Here is a 19,423-nt window from a genome sequence, read left to right as displayed (position 1 = left end):
CAACGACCGCGTGGCAGTCACCGCCGCTGCGGAAGAAAGTTCCTACCGATTTGCATAGTGCTCAGCTAACGATCAGCGTACGACTATCCCGCGCCCGCGACTCTTGGCGATGACCCACATAGACATGTTTTATAGTTTATTGTCGCGAACCCATTTCCGTGGGTGCACGACCACGAATCGCCGGGTCCGCGGCCCGACACACTTAACTCGAACCGAAAGTTTCTCCGATAGAGAAACTTACAATATCTAATAGCACCGACATCCGTCTATGCAGATTTCCAGAGCCTTCATATAGATTGCGACCTAAATACGAAGGTTACGAAGCGAAATAATAGATAGAAGCGATAGAGAGAGGCGGTTCACTGGCATGTCGGCGATATCATACGTCTCCCTTAACCGTGTCGGGTACGAATTATCCATTACAGTCATTTTATTGTTGGTTACCCAAGAAGTGGGATGAGAATATGAGGCCTAAGTTACATGGATTCATAATCATCTCGTTTTCATTGCAAATAGCAGAGAGAAAAACTTGCACTAATGCTACGTTAGAAAGCGTAGACATTTCACAATAAAGCCTAGAAAGTATAGGAAGAAAGTGAAGAAGTAGGGAAAAATGTGATACGAGTACATCGAGTGGCGAGAGCCGAGGCGCCATGGGAGACAATACTCGCTCCAAAACCGAAGTTTCCAGTCGGATTGCAATCACTTTTTCTCCCTAGAAGAGGTGAATCGCTGCGTTCGCTTGCACACGTTTCTCGAAGCAGCACACGTTGGCTTATTTCTTATTTATATCATTGTGCTCATTTTTACTTTCTTTTTCGTTCGCTCTTGTTCGTTACATATTTCATTTTTTTTTCTGTATTAGGAATGTCGTTCGTAAAAACTAAAATTGAATTATTTATTTCAATCAATCGTGACAAGAAATAGTTTATTTCGAGCATTTTTTGTTTCTATTTTATTATCTAATTAGGTTTTGAGAATTACTTTCAAGATTTTTCCGAACTTTATTTATTATATGCAAATCATTCCATGAAAATGTACCCTTATAACTCGTTTTTTTTATTTAAAGTTATCGTGTATTAAGATAATGACAGTTAACTAAAAAAAAAAACGAAATCATTTTCTTAAATTAAAATTACGTTTAATTTAATTATTGAAAAAAAAAACAATTATAATATTGTATTAAAACGCGTTACCTATTTATTTATATCAAAGATTAAAGGAGGAAACGTTTATCAAAGCTAAAGTATATAATAAAATTGATTAGACTGAATCAAAAGATCTTTACAATAATTTATAATGATTGTAGCCGCCATAATACCATAGATAATGTTATTATTAACGTTTATTTTAAAGCTTAAAGTTTCAAAATTAGAATTCAAAACTAGAATTAAAGGTTATTAACGTAAACAATTAATTATCTAATCAAACATTAATAATGTTTTTATTACTTATATTAAAAGCAATAAAATTAATCTAATTTTATTTATAATATCTCATAATATTTATCCTTAGCAATATAATTGTCCTGTTTCATATTTTACTTTAATATTTTCAAAACATTTGCAGATCTAGCGATGTTTATTTTTTACTGCTGCTATAAGTATCTGATGAATTTTTTTATCTTTATGTTCTTAATTGATGTTAAATGATAAAAACTTGATTTATTCCGTTCCCAACATTAATTTTGAAAAAAAAAAGAGATATTTTTACATTTTAATTTAACCACATAGATAAGTTCGGACGTCATACGGACGGATGAAATATACATTTTCATAGTCCATTTACCTGAAAGTGAAAAGGAAACAATTCATGTTCGCTATTCTTACGTGCATCACGCATCACTCTTCACGATCTATAGCACACAAACGCACACACGAAAGCAGCATTCGTTTCAGATTAATCGCACCTTCTAGTATCTGTCTCCTTACATCCAATACACCTATGACAATAAACTTGCCTCGTATTATTTGATGACAATTTCATACATGTCATTTCCGTTAAATAGTTCGGATGGTAACATGCAATCGGTATATCCGAGAGAAATTATCAATATTGACAATCTAGCACGGCATCTATACATGACATTCACTTAAGGTATTTATTCAATCGTAACGCGTGATATATAATATATAAATACATTTCATTGTATGTGCACGCTTTTCATTTCGAAAGTTTTTATTACGCCAAAATGAGTCAGATATCATTTTACAACTTTTTGTTGTATTCATATCTTAGCATTCAAATAAAAATATTTAAATGGAACCTAAACAAAAAGTTACAAGGTTAATATTTATATATGAATTCCCTACAGTGCAAACGAGCAAAGCACTGGAGATTTAACATGTCGATGGGAAAGCCGTCGCTAAGTGGCGACGTTGAGAGAAAGAGTGTAAAGGAGAAAGATGGGCATTTCACCGCGCGGGGTCAACGCGCTCGCTGTACTGTCGCTGATTGTGCCCCAATTGCAGTATGTGGGTCTAGGCCGGCGTTCGTCGACCTGCGTGACATACTTAGCGACGCCTGCACACGATCGCAGTGCTTTCACGCCCCACGCCGGGGGTGGGGAGCACGCTATGCTCGCAGAAAGCTAAGAAACTATACACAACGCATGGGCGGGCTCACGTTTCATAAACAAATACATTTCTTCGAGTAATGAATGCATCGTTAGTGTCACTTTCGACATTTGTAACGCGCTTGTATGACTGCACACGTATATGTATATTTCGTAACCGGATAGATATTTTTACCTAAAACAAAATAAACAATTGATATTACTCACGAAAAATTACATGCATATTTTTTTGTAATGTCGTATACGTACATATCGTATATAATTATATCAGTTGCATCTTAACAAGAATGAAGTTCTTTAAAAAACTCATTAGATACCTCAATACAGCGTGAATAATCTATTCTGTATGTTTTTTATAGTAATGTGCAGTGGTAATAGAATTCGATATATTATTGCAAGTAAAGTTCAATCACGCTCTAAAGTTTTTAGTGCATTATATTTAAATACTACAAATGCTCGAGAGAAGTTTCATGTAAAACTATTGAAGAAAATAAAAGAATTAAAGTCGCACTGTAAGTTCTTTGAGTGACATTTATTGTAGGCAGTTCAAGTTTCGAGGGCAAATAATCGTTGCTACCCGTTGCCGCATGGATTTAGCCACGATAAATGTGGTAAATGTACTCCGCCCCCTTGGTTTATATAGTGAAGTTATACTATAATGCTATCTGACGCAAAGAGGTTTTTTTGGTCAGACTTATAGATAAGTTCTAAAACAGACACTTTTCGGCTTTACATAATAGTATAAATAATGATTATTTTTTTACATAAGAATTATTAACATTAAGTCCTTAAATATATACAAATATGAATTAAAAATAGTTACTGTATAAATCTTGACCACGTTGAATGGTGGCAAGAATGCTAGCAGTATTTCCCCGTACAAAATATTATATTGATATTAAAAATATCATCTACAATCTCTTTCCATTCAAATAAGATGTAAATGTAATTCAAATGGTCGAATAAGAGACTGTCGCGTTTATATAATCTTAGTAACATAACATAAATTTCATATAATACCAATTTAACTTGACGCCTCACCAGTACAAAGCGACCTTGAAAAATTCCACATGCGATGTTTTTTTTGTTCAAAAAATGCAATGTAATAAATATCTGAACCTCTTTAATGATTATGTTACCGAAAAAAAATATGTCCGTCCAAATTCAGGTTTCCCAGCATGACTTCAATGGCAGGGTGACTTTTGCCATTTATAAAATTTGTTATAAACGGTTATATTTATTATAAATGTGTATAAACTGACGTTCGAAATAAATATAAGCTATGTCGGTGATTGCTTATAGGTACGTATGTGTGCAAGTTTATGTACAAGTCAAAATTAACTAAGAACCTTGACCTCGTAACTCATAATAAATTGATTTTTTTTATGTATGTTTAAAAACTAATCAACATATACATGAATTATTAATTAAACCTATAGAAAAAAAAACCTAACCGTAGTTAACTTTAATTGTCGTAGAAGCCAAATATGTATGAAGACATTTGGCAGTGGGGCTTTGTGGAAGCCCGTCTGGGTAGGTACCACTGATCATATTATATTCGGTTGATAGATTATGTTGCGTTTCGGTTTGAAGGGTAAATAAGGCACTGCCACACTTTGGGATGTAACATCTCAGTTCTCAAGGTTGATGGCGCTTTGGTTATGTAAGAAATAATTAAAATTTCATACGTCGCCATTCTCAATGGGAAGTGGTTCCTACAGGTAGCCCATTTGCCCGCCCGCCTACAAATGCCATAAAAACATCATTGATTGGAAATCTTTGATTCCAGGATTTTGGCACTTTTGATGATCGTTGTTGGAGGGTCAAGAGTTATATATATGTACCTATATATATGTTGGAGAGATTTGTCATTACCAAGAAGAGAAAAGGATGCATCTAAAAACGTAATCATATTCTATATCAACTAAAAAAATCGGGTAAAAACAGTTCATAAATCAACCAACCAACAGGCTAGTATCGTCGGGAGGCTTATCAGTAATGTGGTACCTTTTGCGTCTCTAATTGTTTTGTATATTCAAAAGCATTTTTGGTAATGGTGGTAACGAGAGGGATTGCCGCTTAATTAAGCACAGTGGGCCGACCATTGAAACTAATGCATAGCTACACAAGATAAGCGGAGCTCGTTAGCTTGGGGAGAACAAGGTCAAGTGATCTAGAGCAAGGTCAGAGCGGGCACTCTTCGAGTGATAGCACGACCTTTGAATTCATTATCGCCGATCACAAACTGCTGCACACTCGTACGTTTCTATCGACAATGGCGGCTGCGCCTGTGTGCGCACCTACGCAATTTAATTAATGGGCGTGTACTTGGATAAAGAATCGAACAAGTTGCTTTACTAATGGTAATGACAGTAGAAGATATCAAATGAAACGATACAAATAACGAGTCAATTTATATGCTCAGACATTTATGTACGTATGTGTAGGTAACTATGTAGCATGACGAGATTGAGGTAAGGTTTGTAAATGTATTTTTAACACTAAAATAATATGAATTAAACTAAGGAAGTGATCGCTTTTACAACAAAAGATCAACTCAAGTTGAACACACGTACATATTTATATATTGTAAAGGTCAAAATAAAAATACAATCGGTATGGTTTGTAATCAATTAAAAAAAAAAACACATAACTGAGAAGGCAAGTTAATTTTATCATTTAAGTCACAAAACATGATAAATTTCCTGTCATAAATCATCATAATTTGTGCAATAATAAAAAATATTTTACTATTTGGATACAACATGCATACGGAAGATCGAGGGGAGTACAGAACGGGAGGGGCCTGTGGATGCGTTATATCAACACGATCCCGCAGCCTCTTCATCCATGCTAAAGTCGGCCATCGCAGTGGTTTTAGTGGGTAAGAATCAAACATAAGCCGGTTAAGGGGCTCGGATACCTTTCTGTAGACACAGCGTGATAAAAAAAAATCATAAGGAAGATACTAACCAAGACGCTCATATACGAGTAGGTACATTTCTTCTACACTTTAAAATATAAACTCGATAGTTATCAATTCAAAATCGTCAAATTAAAAGAAAAATCAAATATTTGTCGATAAAGAAGTTTTATGACATTCCAATAGTCTTATATAACTAAAAAGTTATGTGTTTATTTGTTTCGTTCGTAGTTTTCATGTTATTTTTTTCTTGTCCCACAGTTCGAATTGTATTAATAGCATTGCGAAAATTTCATTTCCATCTACATAAGCAGTTATCTGCATGTTAGATAAAATTCTGACACATGTCTGCGCACCACCCGGCAATGGAGTAGCGAATGAATAGCTCAGAATTGAATTAGTTCCAAACCTTTTCCTTAACAGGCGAGGAAGGCTTGATCAAACTGTATGACATACAGGCTAACTAATCATTGTTAATAGTCTACAAATAATAAATATAAAGGTCCAGCTTATTATTTGGTTCACATCCGTATATAGGCAGCTGCGTAAAATATATAATATGATGACCTCTATCCAAACTTAAAAGAGGCTTTTTAGAGTTTTTAACAAACACTTATAATTTAATAAGCAAATGATGTCAATAACTAATTATTCTAAGAAAACGAGTTAAAGTTATAATTTTAATAAAAACAAAGTTTTTGTAAATACTCAACACAAAATTCACTTGTGATGGTGGTTTTAAAAATGCAAAACGAATGAACAGTCATAATTAGTTCCTATACTAATCTATCAAGAACGTAAAATTTACATAGAATTATTCAATGCTAACAGTTATTTTATGTACAAAAATATAAAAACATTTTTAACATTAAACACGACGAGGAGGCTTAGCCGGTGCGCCTTGCAGTCATTACTCACATACGAGTCGAGTGAAGACAAAAATAAACTGTCATGATAATTGATAGCTGCATTCGCAACACGCTCACAATTAAATGGGGAGGACCGAATAAGAGCAGGTGCTTAACGGATATATTTCATGGAAACGTGAGAGCGTTCCGAGAACCAGTTGTTCAGCATCCTTAGATAGCGAAGTGAATCTGCTTGCGCATGACGTCATGCAGGATGCTAAAAAATATGCGCGAATTGTCCGGGATGTCAAAGCTATTCTCGGTACCTATTCAATTTGACTTTTTGTTTGTCTCACTTTACGCGGTTAAATTTTACATTATTTTATAAAAACACAATCAATTATAAGGTTGGTTTAAACACATTTACGACTATTAATTTAACTTACTAAATGTTTTTTTTGTAATCTGAGCTGAGTTCTTATTGAAATATTAAATCCTATAGTTAGTTAGAAGATACGTAATTATTGCATCTTAAACTTTCGCATCATATTGACTTACCGCTGTTAACTTAGCAAACTCCATTGTTTGTGCCAAACAAAGGGTTTTGTAGAGTTTACTAACATAACTATACCATAAGTTTCTATCGAGCATGTTTCATCACTATGTATCTTAGCCGTGTGGCATTTAAATTTGTGTTTGTCAAAAAAACAGAAAAATAACTTACGTTTTTGCCAAATTCATTTAGAGTGTACAAATTGCTAATTTTGAAACGATATTCATTAAGAATAAATTCAAATTCCATTCATTTAAAAAAAATCATTTATTTATTTAAACTAAGTAATAAATAAAAGTAAAATATTGTAGCTTCGAACCATAAGTGAAACGATTATAAAATATACCATATATTTTATTTTGAAATCGATTATAGTAGTCATTCGTTGCTAAATCAATTTGATACGACACGTAGTAATATTCCGTTGCAATTTCAAAATAAATGAAGGCGGAAAATCCGTTCTTTTACAACGAAGAGTTTTGCGTCATTCTACGAAGGCAATTATACCACAGGCGCCATTTATCCATTCAACCCCTGCGTCGCTCCGTCATCGGCTTTACGCTTGTGAATCACATTCTATTTTAATCGTATCCTCATCGAACAACCGCATTGCAACCATATTATTCCTGGACCTTATATTAAACGTATTTCTTATCGACGCGAAACATAAAACTTTACCGTTTCTTTTATTTATACGAAGCAATTTTTTTTATTAGTTATTAAATACTCTTTTGTTAATTTTTTTTTAAACTTATGGTTGTCACGACTGCTTGGTGGATATGTTACGTAGACGAAATGCGTCCGAAATTTGTAAGCTACCAAAGATAAAGCTAATATATGTTAACCCCCGAGAACAAGATGAAATGCAACTCAATGATTCTATTGTTAATGAAGGCATTCTTTATAATTAAATTAAATAAAAACAAGTATGACACGTTTTCTTGGGATTTGGCACATAGTAAGGAAGCCAGGAGCAAAGATAAAAATATCATAAATAACAACTAACTAAATTGTCTTACATTTCGAGACAAAAAAATATATATGAGAAAATAATCTTATATCATTAAATCCTTTTAATTTATGCAATCTACATTTTTTTTAAATATAATAGCAAATTACATAACCGTCGAAATTAAAAAACCAAAACATACCACACTAAAAACCATAACCCCAAATTAAAAATATTTTCAGCCATAATGCACGACTAATTTTATAGTCATATATAATAAGATTATTTCTAATCGTGGTCTTTTATTCAAGTATTTATTCCGATGTCTATACGTATTTTATAATCGAGAACCGGAAGACTTGGAAAAGTTAAGCATTGAGTCATTAAATCGACTTGGACATAAATTCAGTTGTGTTATCCCGTATATTGCCTGATCATTACAGGTTCGTTAAATTTATAAAGTAGTTGGAAAGCCAGAATTAAAACGCCGGTGGACACAAGTTAATGCTCGTGGAAACTGTGCCGCGGCGCACGTCTCCGAGTAAAAGTACTTTCTTCCAGCCGCTTTCGGAAAGTAGTCTAGAACTAATTTCCTCGCTATAGTAACCTTGTGTGAAGTGACATAAGGTGTTTGCCTCGGTACGCGCTATGATTAGAACTCACCGTCGTATTATAGCCGTTCTTGGAAGTGGCAATCAATATAGCCGCGCCTTTACCCACCGTGAGAAACAGCATCAACGTTAAGACGATCACGTCAATGTGACGATGATAACAATGGATCTTGGCGTGCTTTTGTTGTATTGACATTCTAACGTACTTGAAATTCTTCTTATAATTTAAGACACGAATTAAACTGGAGTAACTTTTATTGTAATATTAGATAACCGCTATATATTCCAAATATCATATATTTTATTATATGTATGTTTTATAGAGCCGAGATAGCCCAGTGGGTAGAACGCGTGGATCTTAACCGATGATTTCGGGTTCAAACCCAGACAAGCACCACTGAAATTTCATGTGCTAATACATCTCGAGCTCGGCGCTGAAGGAAAACATCGTGAGGAAACCTGCATGTGTCCAATTTCAACGAAATTCTGTCACAAGAGTGTATTCCACCAACCCGCATTGGAGCAGCGTGGTGGAATATGCTCCAAACCTTCTCAAAGGGAGAGTGGGCCTTAGCCCAGTAGTGGGAAATTTACAGGCTGTTTATGTATGTTCTATATACATATTTAAAAAAATATTAGTGATTTTATTTTTTATGAGGTATGATTGCTTCAGTTGTAAGTGTAGAAGATGTATATAGAGTCGATATTTCGACACAACGCCGAATGAGTTACGAGGCTATGACTTACGAGTCTCTCCTGCCGTATCAGGCGGAAATCACGGAATGTGTCACGAGCACCGTCGTTACTGATCCACGTTCTGTTAGAGTTGTATGCTAATATCGTAAGCAGGCCAACTGGGTTCGCTTGTCAAAGCTTCGAACGTAAGCTTTGTTAAGTAAACTTCTCAAGTGAAGAGGTAATACCATAATAAAGAAAATAGACAACAAATTTGCTTTTTTTATGAGTGAATGAAGATTGAATTAAGAAAAAAAAACGAAAACCTAACGTCATAACAATCGAAATAATACGAAATATAACTGTAAACTAATTTTATTAAACTTATCTTTCCTAAAAAAATTACTTAATTTTACTTATATAGTTAAAGTTAGCATTTCTTATCTGGAATTTGAGACTCCTCCGTTCCTGCAGACAACAAAGAAACCGTTAGTCGCCAACAATAAAACGGAGCCTTCGAATATTTGGTGCTTTTATGTCTGGGAGTTAACAAAGAGTCGTTTAACTGTTAAACAAAATGGTTTTTCATTATTTTCTACACATCCTTCCGTACACGTGTTCAATTAGGTTAAAAGCTTTTTCAGCGAATCATTAAAAAATGTTATAAACGTTAATAATGACGGTTCTCGTCTAGATTATATTGTTGAACGTTGTAAGTTAAGAAATATTAATTAAATATATGCACCTATTCATAAGTTTTTGAGTATAGTTAGTTGTAGTTAGTGTTCATTAATTGATGTGTCTGTATGTATAATTAGATATTGCTGGGTTCTGCAAAGTAAAACCTTAAAACAATATGTACCTTATGGAACTTCGGAGTTGAATAAACACCCCGATAAACTTATGATTATTATTTAGAAACAATTAAATTGATATTCGCATTGTACTTAAAAAAAAATTCAAGACTATTGCTGACAGTGGGAAGATAAATATTCATATAAATTGAAAGATTGCCTCGAGCCTCACTTGGCTTCGTTTCACGAGTTAGTTCTGCTTAGGTCAAGTGCGAGAGTGACACTCATATGTCACAAGTATTAAATCTATCTAGTTTGTCAAAACAATACGCTTTGAAAGATCACAATTCGTGCTGAAGAAATTCTAACTAACTGTAAGTAACAGCTTTATAAAAATAAACAATGTACTTTCTATGAATAAACCTCATTTACAACTACGTGTTTGTAATACAATTTAATAGCGGTTAAATAATTAGTTTAACATTTTGACAGGTTTTGTATAAAAAAATTTAACGATGACTTAAAGAATTGTCTTAGTAATTTTAAAAGTTAATTGATTTATACAACGTTGATAAAACCGAGAATGCGTAAGATAAATCTTACGTTACTAAGATTATAGTAGGTATTCTTCACATATATAAATATGTAATTAAATTAACACAGTCTTCACAATATTTATTTATATAAAGAAAGGATATTATAAGGACGTCAAATTATCACTGTTATTCGATTGGATACTTTATCGAATTCGAGATGGTACATACATAAGAAACATTTTGCGTCTATATCTGTATATACTAAGAATTAATGACGAATCCAAGCGTAATTGTAGGTACGTTCACAATGGGCTGTCGCGCGCGGCGCGGGCGCATACGTACGCGATGGCTGTTCCGTACGCAGACTCTCGACTCCGCGGCAAATTTCGCCGCTCTCGCCCACTGATCTACATTTCACCTCCAATATGGGTCAATAACTGCCCACGCTCAGCCCCTCCGAGCGCGGCCATTCACCTCGCCACTCCAAATCATTGTTCGCCAAATGTAAAGCGTAGCTTGAGGTCGATAACCTCTCCAATGGTACGAACTACGGCTGCTGTCGACGTGAGATTCTTCTTCGAACGACACTCGATCCGGTACTGCTGACAAGATTAACACAAACACTATCTGGCATTTTATTGGCTATAAGTAGATCAGATGTTGTACTCGCATAAATTATAAACAGTAGTGTTTAGTGCCTTATCCAATTTCGCACACACAATGAATTTTGTGCTTTCTAATTTTCATTCTACTTTTTAATAAATTAACAAGAGAGATGCATTGCAAATAACAAAATTTAAAGATTTTATAGCCGTTTATAAAAAACAGGTCTAGAATTAAAGTTCGAGCCAGTCGAGGTCAAAACTAGTTTAGACACACTCATTAAATAATTGGAGAGACGTTAGTGGTTTGCAACAAAATTCGCTGGTGACCTACCAAATTGACTCTTTCTATTGACTTCTGTTTAACGTTTGATATTCCAATCGACTAGAATGCCTACATCTCATTTAAGCCTGCAGACAAATTCCGTTGTTATTTTGTAGATTACAATAGCCTAATTCGCACCATACATTCATCTACGCACACCATTTCACACTTTTTATTGATATATCACATATCACATAAACGATATACCAATTAGTATGCTTTTTAAACAGAATAGTAATGTTTTGTAAATATTTGATTAATAATAAATTCATGATGATGATAAAAAAACATTGAAATTCAAAAAGGTTTTATATTATAATCTTATGTTTGATTTATGTTGTTTCGATATTCATAATTACTTTTTAGTAATTATCAGTTAAAATGTTTTATTTTATGATATTACGATATTATTTTATGAAACTGTATTCTTTTTTTAAATTTAAATGTCGCACGTTGTTCCGTAAGCTTTGTATATTTTTAAACTTTCCGTTTTATAAGTACACTGTAATTAAATAAAAATAGGATAGGTACCTACTTTTATAAAAAGAGAGCTAGGAGCGTAACCTAGGTCATGGCTATATAAAAATAAATGTCGCGATAATAGATAAGTAATTTAAAATCGTCGTCATACTTTAAATTAAAAAATGAGCATTGATTAACATGAAACTTGTTTTATGCTTTCAAATATTTCTGTATAAACTGTATAAATCTGTTTTTTTCGTGTCAACCAAGACTTTCAATTGATTCTCACCCAACTACAACAAAAATATGTACACGAGAATAATAACCTAGAAATCATGTTAGAAACATAATTGCGACTTTATATCTTGCAACTATGTAAGGTGTAAGACGATCTAAAGATCGGAAACTTGTACTGAGGATTTAATATACAAATTTATTTAAATTTATGTTTGTACACGTTCCGCTTTATAACATAAGAAAATATGATACACGCAATATAATATTATTTTTAATATTACTTAAGCTCTTTCTATTAATGTTTGGGGTAATTTACAACGAAAAGTTAATTTAAAACAAGTTTACAACGATAAATTTGTATTCATTCCGCACGGTTTTTTAATAAAAATATACAGAGTTAACCAAATATTTGACTGGAGGAAAGTGGCGCGCTGAACGGACGCACGACGCATCACGTGAAGTGTCACGTTGAACTCTTACATAAGGATTCGAGGTGCTTTCGAAAATGTAATCTGCTATTTTGTATGATGGAAACGAACCTAAGCGATATAGACAAAAATATAAAAAGTAAACCTGTTACAATTGGTTTTAGATACTTCAGTTGCTAAGGTTGTAAAAACCAGATATTTTTAAAGGCTGTAGCAAGAATATAACAAGAGCATCCAAGAACCAGCTCCGAGGTTGGCCTGGGGCAGTCAAAGCACATGGCGAACAGGTTGCTCCGTAGCCCAAGGAGAAACAATTCACTTGCTCCACATTCAGAGTTTGGAGGCGATGACTCCTCGTGACCGTGTCCCCCTTAGCGAGTGCTGCTTTATCTCATCAAATTTCTCTCTTCTGTTCCGCATCATCACGAACAAAATCTCGACATCCCATCGCTTGTTTTTTGGCCTACCGCAATTCATTTTAGGTTTTACAATACAATATCTATATAAATATTGTACGTGCAAAAGTAACTCTGTTACCTCTTGGCGCTTACACCGCTGAACCAATTTAGATGAAATTTGGTATGAAGATAGTAGAGAGCCCCCGAGAAGGTTATAAGATACTGTTTTAATTCCTTGAGGGGGTAACAGTTTTATATATTTCGCGCGGATAAAGCCGCAGGTTCAACTAGTAATCTATAAATAACTTTCGACGTGTGATTATTATAAATATTTTTTTAATTTATAGTATTTTTCCAAAGGAACGAATTTCATAATTAATCGCATACATGATATCGATACATAGAAACCAGCAGTCGGGATATTATTCCATCCCCTGGGAAATTTATTTAAAATGTTGCGTCTGAACACTGAAGCATCGCACAAATGTAATCAGTGAATACGACTATTCTCTATGGTATATTTTTACGATTTTGATTTAATTAAATAACTTAAGTATTCCTTAAATGTGGACGTTCTATCATCAACTAAGAATTGGATTACTGATTGTACTCGTATAGGGTACCATGACCCAATAACAGAATTACTATGTACATATGTATGTATATGTAAATTAAATTTTGACAATTTCGTCCCTGATTTAGGGCATTTTTTAATTTTATTTTTCACTTTTTACGTCGGGACATTATAATGATAACGAATATAGGGTTGCGTCGTTTCTACGTTAGCTTTCACCCTATACGATCTCAACGCTAGTTCATCTAGCACATAATCGGTTTCAGGTTATTAATATATTTATATACCAAAAAACCTTATAATTCAGTAAACCAATTAAAACATAGCTATTCTGTATCACTTTCAAATGATCATTATCATAACTAAGATAACAATCTAAATTCTACTATCATTTTAATAACATAGTATTAAAAATATTTATAAGATACTGTTAATGACCTAGACCTAAATTGTCAGGGATTTATAAATTAATGATTAGTCTTAACAATAATAAAACAATTCGTATTACAACCGTTATCGTAGCATAATCTGTATCAGTTCAATTACTTCTAGAAATAAATAATAAAACAGGGTTAGAGAACATTTCCCCGAGATACGTAATAAAGATATAACGGTTAACATAAATAACGCAGACTAACTAAAACCTTATTAGTAGTTACGAAAACAAAATTTAACAAATCTCTTCACAATTTCTTTTTCATTAATTTTATTTTTATTCGCCGCTCTCTCTTTTCATCTTTTTCGTTTACGTAACACACAATATACGCACTAAACGAGTCCAGTATGTTATTAAGGTAGGCTCTTAGTCGCACTTTGAAATTGTTATAAATAAAATCAATTAAACGAGTACGACGGATAAGCAATGAATAAATATATAATAATAATTTTAAAATGTTTTTCAAAAACTTTTATCACAATAGTTTGTATATTTATGGTTAGGAAGGTGAAAAAAAGTATGAATTATTTGTGGCGGGACTCTTTCACAGTAGCGCTAAGATATCAAAGGACAGCTTTCCGAATTTGTATCATAGAGAGGATTTTGATTTTATTGATATGCCAGTGCAGATTTAACTGCCTTTATATGTTTAAACAAAGCTTGCTCAGAAATAAGCATGCTTCTGGAGCTTATTAAAAGCTACGAGTCAAATAATTGTAAGTATACAAAAAAAAGCCAATGTCACCTGTGCGTGATCTTAGTTGCTACGATTTGATTCATTAAACTAGTTAGAAAGTAATTAATACTTATACATTATGTTTTTATTCTAGGCTTGTATCAACAAAATTTCGTAACTTTCACGTGTATTATTATTGTATATTATTTCTTATTACTATTCTTATTTATGACATAGATAGGCAGACGGAAAAAAGGAGCACCTAGTGATGACTGGTCATCACTGCCCATAGATATTAGCGCTGTAAAAAAATCACCCTTCCATCACCAATGCACCACAAACTTTTGGGAACTAAAATGTTACCTCCCTTATGCCTATAGTTATACCGGTTCACTCTCTATTCAAACGGGAACACAACAATATCAAGCATTACTGTTTGGCGGTAGAATACTGCTTACCTACCTTGCCGGTGATACCTACCTAGCCGGACTTGTACAAAACCTGCCACACAGTTTTATTTAGTGATTTTAGATGTATCCCGTGGGGCCGTGAATTATAATGGAGCCATCCCGAATCTCTCCAAAGTCGTAGAAAGCGACTGAAAGGTAAATCTGAGAAAACCACTCAATAATATGAGCAGAAGTGATGGTTTAAAAAATAGTATTCTCAAGGGGGGATGAAAAATAGGAGGAGCGTTGTAAAATGATGCCAATTGAATGGTATGTAAAATTGAGGATGAAAACAGGCTGCACCGACGCCCGTAAATTAGAAAAAAGAATGAAGACAATGTTAAAAGGTAACACTAGGCATTAATGGTGAGTTAAACTTTACCCGGATGCCAAAAAGTAATAATCGAGATTGTTGTAACAATTACCATAAAGACAGCAGTTAGTGCGGCCATGCTATTATGCTAATGTTTACTCACAAAATGTATCTGCTGACAATTATAGTATTTTGTTATGTAGTAAAACACAGCCAGTTCGTTGTTCGAATTCATAAAGGTTCAATTGCTTAACGATTACGCAATCTCTGTGTAGCCTTTCCGATTAACTCAACTTTGGATTGGATTTTGTATATATAATTACAAATATTTTTTACAATGAAAAATAATAATAAACTAAAAAGTTATGAAGATAGAAAAACTGTTTTAAATTGTATTTTACGTCCCGCCAAAGTATTTAACGTTTTTTAAAATTAGGATCGTCTGAAACAAAAACTGCCACATCTAGTATCACGGCATTACAAAGTTTCACGACAGTTATCCGCCAAATCGGTAGATCTGTGTGTTAATACGCAGTTCTACCGAAGAAAGTTGTACAATTCCACGAGAAAGTATTAACATTTCTCCTTTCTCGTTAACAAATTTATATATTACTGAGTGAAGAACATATTGTTCAATAACTCGACTGTCATAAAATATATTTTACTAACTTTTTCATGTGGCTTCGTTTATATTTTACTTTTTATTGTAACAGCTAAAATTTTCACCAAGTAAGGGTCGTAACTGCGGATACAATTCGTGTTATGTAATTTAGTTATAACTGATATCGAAATGTGAAGATGGCTAGTTAAAATATATCTAGGCAGATTGTAAGCATTGTAAATAAAGCCATCGCCTCAAGTTTGTTTAAATATATATTTTAATTGGAAACCACTATTGTATTATTAATTACAGTTAATTGACAATTTTTTTTAAATATTATCTCGGAGTTTCTTTTGTTAGCTCTCCTCAAGTTCTTTCCAAATAGACGATAGACATTTCTTAATAATAATATTGAATGAAATATTTAAATTTCTGGTTGCTATATGACCTGAACCGAATGATTATATAAAAAGCATTTGACCTTAAATAATAGTTAAGGTGAAACAAGAAAGGCAAGTCTTATTTTTGTAATATATAATTTGGAAACATGCTACGAGATACGGATTTCTGTTTGATGCTAATTTAAAACAAATATTTTATTCAAATTAATTAACGCGTCATATAAATATATAGATAAAGTAAGTTAATTACGACATTAACTAACACCTGCGTGTGAAACGGATTTTTGTGTCGTCGTAACTTTTCCAATGTCGATAGAATACTTTTGTCGAAGGTCAATATAAATTTCGCTTTTAATATTAAACTTTGATAATAAAATGGCTTTATCCTCGTGTGCAATACCGGCGCTGGCGCAGACGCAGGCTGAATGGGCAGGCCAAGCGGGTGCGTCCAGCAGCACGGAGCTAAATGTCGCGTACACGGCCTCCGCACTCACAAACGGCCTTTGCAGTTCAGCGCGGTCGATGACCCGCTCGGGGTCGATGACCAAGCCCACATTTAGTTTTCACTTTCGTTCACTAAGGATAACTGTACCATACCTATACGTCACTTGCATACTCACAATTCCGTCCGAGGCCAGTATCAATTGGCGATTCCGGCAGTTCGCACAGGATTCACGATCAAAATTTATTGCTTTAGATATTAAGATATCCAAAACGGTATATTTATTACTCTCCGAAAGTTTCGTTTCCGACGTTATCAAAGTAGGTAGCGAGGTATTATTGTACTCTAAAGGAAATTTCAGTAAAACAAGAATTGAAATAAACCTTATAATTACTTTACACAGAAAATTTAATCTATCGAGATGAATGCACGCTAAATGCTTGAACTATGTTTGTCCTTAGCGGAGGTTGTTGCTCTACAGATTGCCTATTTCGTAATCGGGCGCTTAACGAGCGTCCTTTAGCTGCATTTTTGGTACAATTAGGTAATTTGATTGGTAGTGGGGAAGGAGATGAGAAGGTGCGGTGCGTGGGGTTGTGGGTTTGACGATAGTTGCGCAAGAGCGGTCGTCGACTCGGTTATGTCAGCGCTTTACGTAAGCGTCACCTCGCAACGCTCTCGGGCAGGCGCCAATTGTAACCCCGCCACTGTTTCGCACTTCTCGCGGACTATTTGCGGACGCGAACCGAAGCCTTGTTAGCACTTCGGCTATTGTCGAACTATGTATTCCATTAAAATATGTAATGTGGTGCTTATAACAATCATATAAATATAAATTCTTCATCGAGTGTACAATTAAAACCACGACTATGACATGTATCAATAGAAGTTATAGTTCAGTTAACAACGAAATTTAATGTTTTAAACTACCAACGGTATATTGCGTAAACGCACCACTACGTCTACTATTAATTTCAACCTTTCATGAATCGATTAGAATCCGCAAAATTATACTTGTGGCCGTATAAGAATGGATCTGCCCTAAAGCAGTAATTGGTTGAAGAGGAGAAGGGGCTGAAGCAGTTGCGTCAGCATACGGAGAGCGGCCGGGCTCAACGCACAAGGTTGCAGAGGTTCAATGCTCTAGAAATACGACACTCGACCCCGAGCAACCGCACGCCTGCGCCCGCGCCGCCGCGTGCCGGACCTGCGTACTACGTTGCGCTGCATATCGATATGCTACCGCTTACTATTGCGCCCTACCCTCTAACTTTGATGCGTAGGCGATGCGACTACGTCGCGTAGAACTTACTGATCAAAGATTTTTCATAATATCAAATGAAATTTTCAAAGTCAAAATTTAATCATTAGTTAAAAATAATCGATCATAGAAACTAAACAATCCAATAATATAAAAACAAAACAATTTTAATTAAAAATGAAGCGGCTTTCCATTTCAAGTTTCGCACTAACAAACAAGTGGGACTGTAACTGATCAACTTCTAGTTACAGTTACGTAGTTTTATTAAACTAGGTCTTCCAAATTATGACAGTTTTGTTTTAACGGTACATACACGCACAACTCTGCCGCATAACCTTCAAAAGAGAGAACGTAGTGCCGTAAGCACGTCCAATGTGCCAACTCTTTTTATGTAGACATTTCGCAATTTTTTATAAATTATTTTGCCTTCGACCTTTGTAAGCCGCCCAATTCAGCCCGATTGGTATTCCCGTGGCGCCAGCGTTGCTTTTCGTAACCCATGCTTAGGCGCAACAAGCAATTGTGACGTGACAGACATACATTCAAGCGATCAAATCAAAAGCAGGCTACAAATTGTTCTTAAGACATTTTTAATCTACACATGTGTGTGACGTAGGTGTTGTTTATTACATAATCGTTGAATAAATAATTTAATATTCATTAAATACTTTCAAATATCATACGAAATATTTTGCGTTATCCATAAAAAGTAAATGTAAATAATGTACAAAATATTGGTTCGATATTATTTGTCTAATAAATAATGAAATATTCAATCAAATCGAGATATAATTGCAGATATTATATTAGATATTACATTTTATAATATTTGTCTATGCTTACGTAATGTTATGTAGTTATGGTATGTGTCTAAAGATACATACATATATATATATATATATATATAAATATACCACCAACATCGTAATTTTAATTTTCTAATCTCATAAACCAAACATCTAGAAGAAATCACTAGAAACCTATAAGACCACCGTTTATGTTACTTATATTTTAGTTTATTATTCGACTTAATTTAACTTATATAATTTAGAGGACAGAAGATTAATTAAGAATATATATAATATATTTCTTAACTAAATACAATGCTTCGTTTATGGCGGGTATATGTTATTTATCACGAGGTTTGCACAAAAAAAATAACATGAATTATATGAAGCATGTGTATATCAATTACGAAAGTATCATTCGCAACCAGTATTTTCGGATGAAATGTATTAAAATAATGACGATGAGTATTCCATTACAGTTCATAAACTAATGAAGAATTTTATCATTACGTTACCAGGTCTGTAATTAGTATTTACCAAATTAAAGAGAAAAAGTAGTTAATTGC

Source organism: Vanessa tameamea, chromosome 8, assembly GCF_037043105.1.
Source record: "Vanessa tameamea isolate UH-Manoa-2023 chromosome 8, ilVanTame1 primary haplotype, whole genome shotgun sequence".
Classification (NCBI taxonomy): Eukaryota; Metazoa; Arthropoda; class Insecta; order Lepidoptera; family Nymphalidae; genus Vanessa; species Vanessa tameamea.
This window is presented reverse-complemented; position numbering follows the sequence as displayed.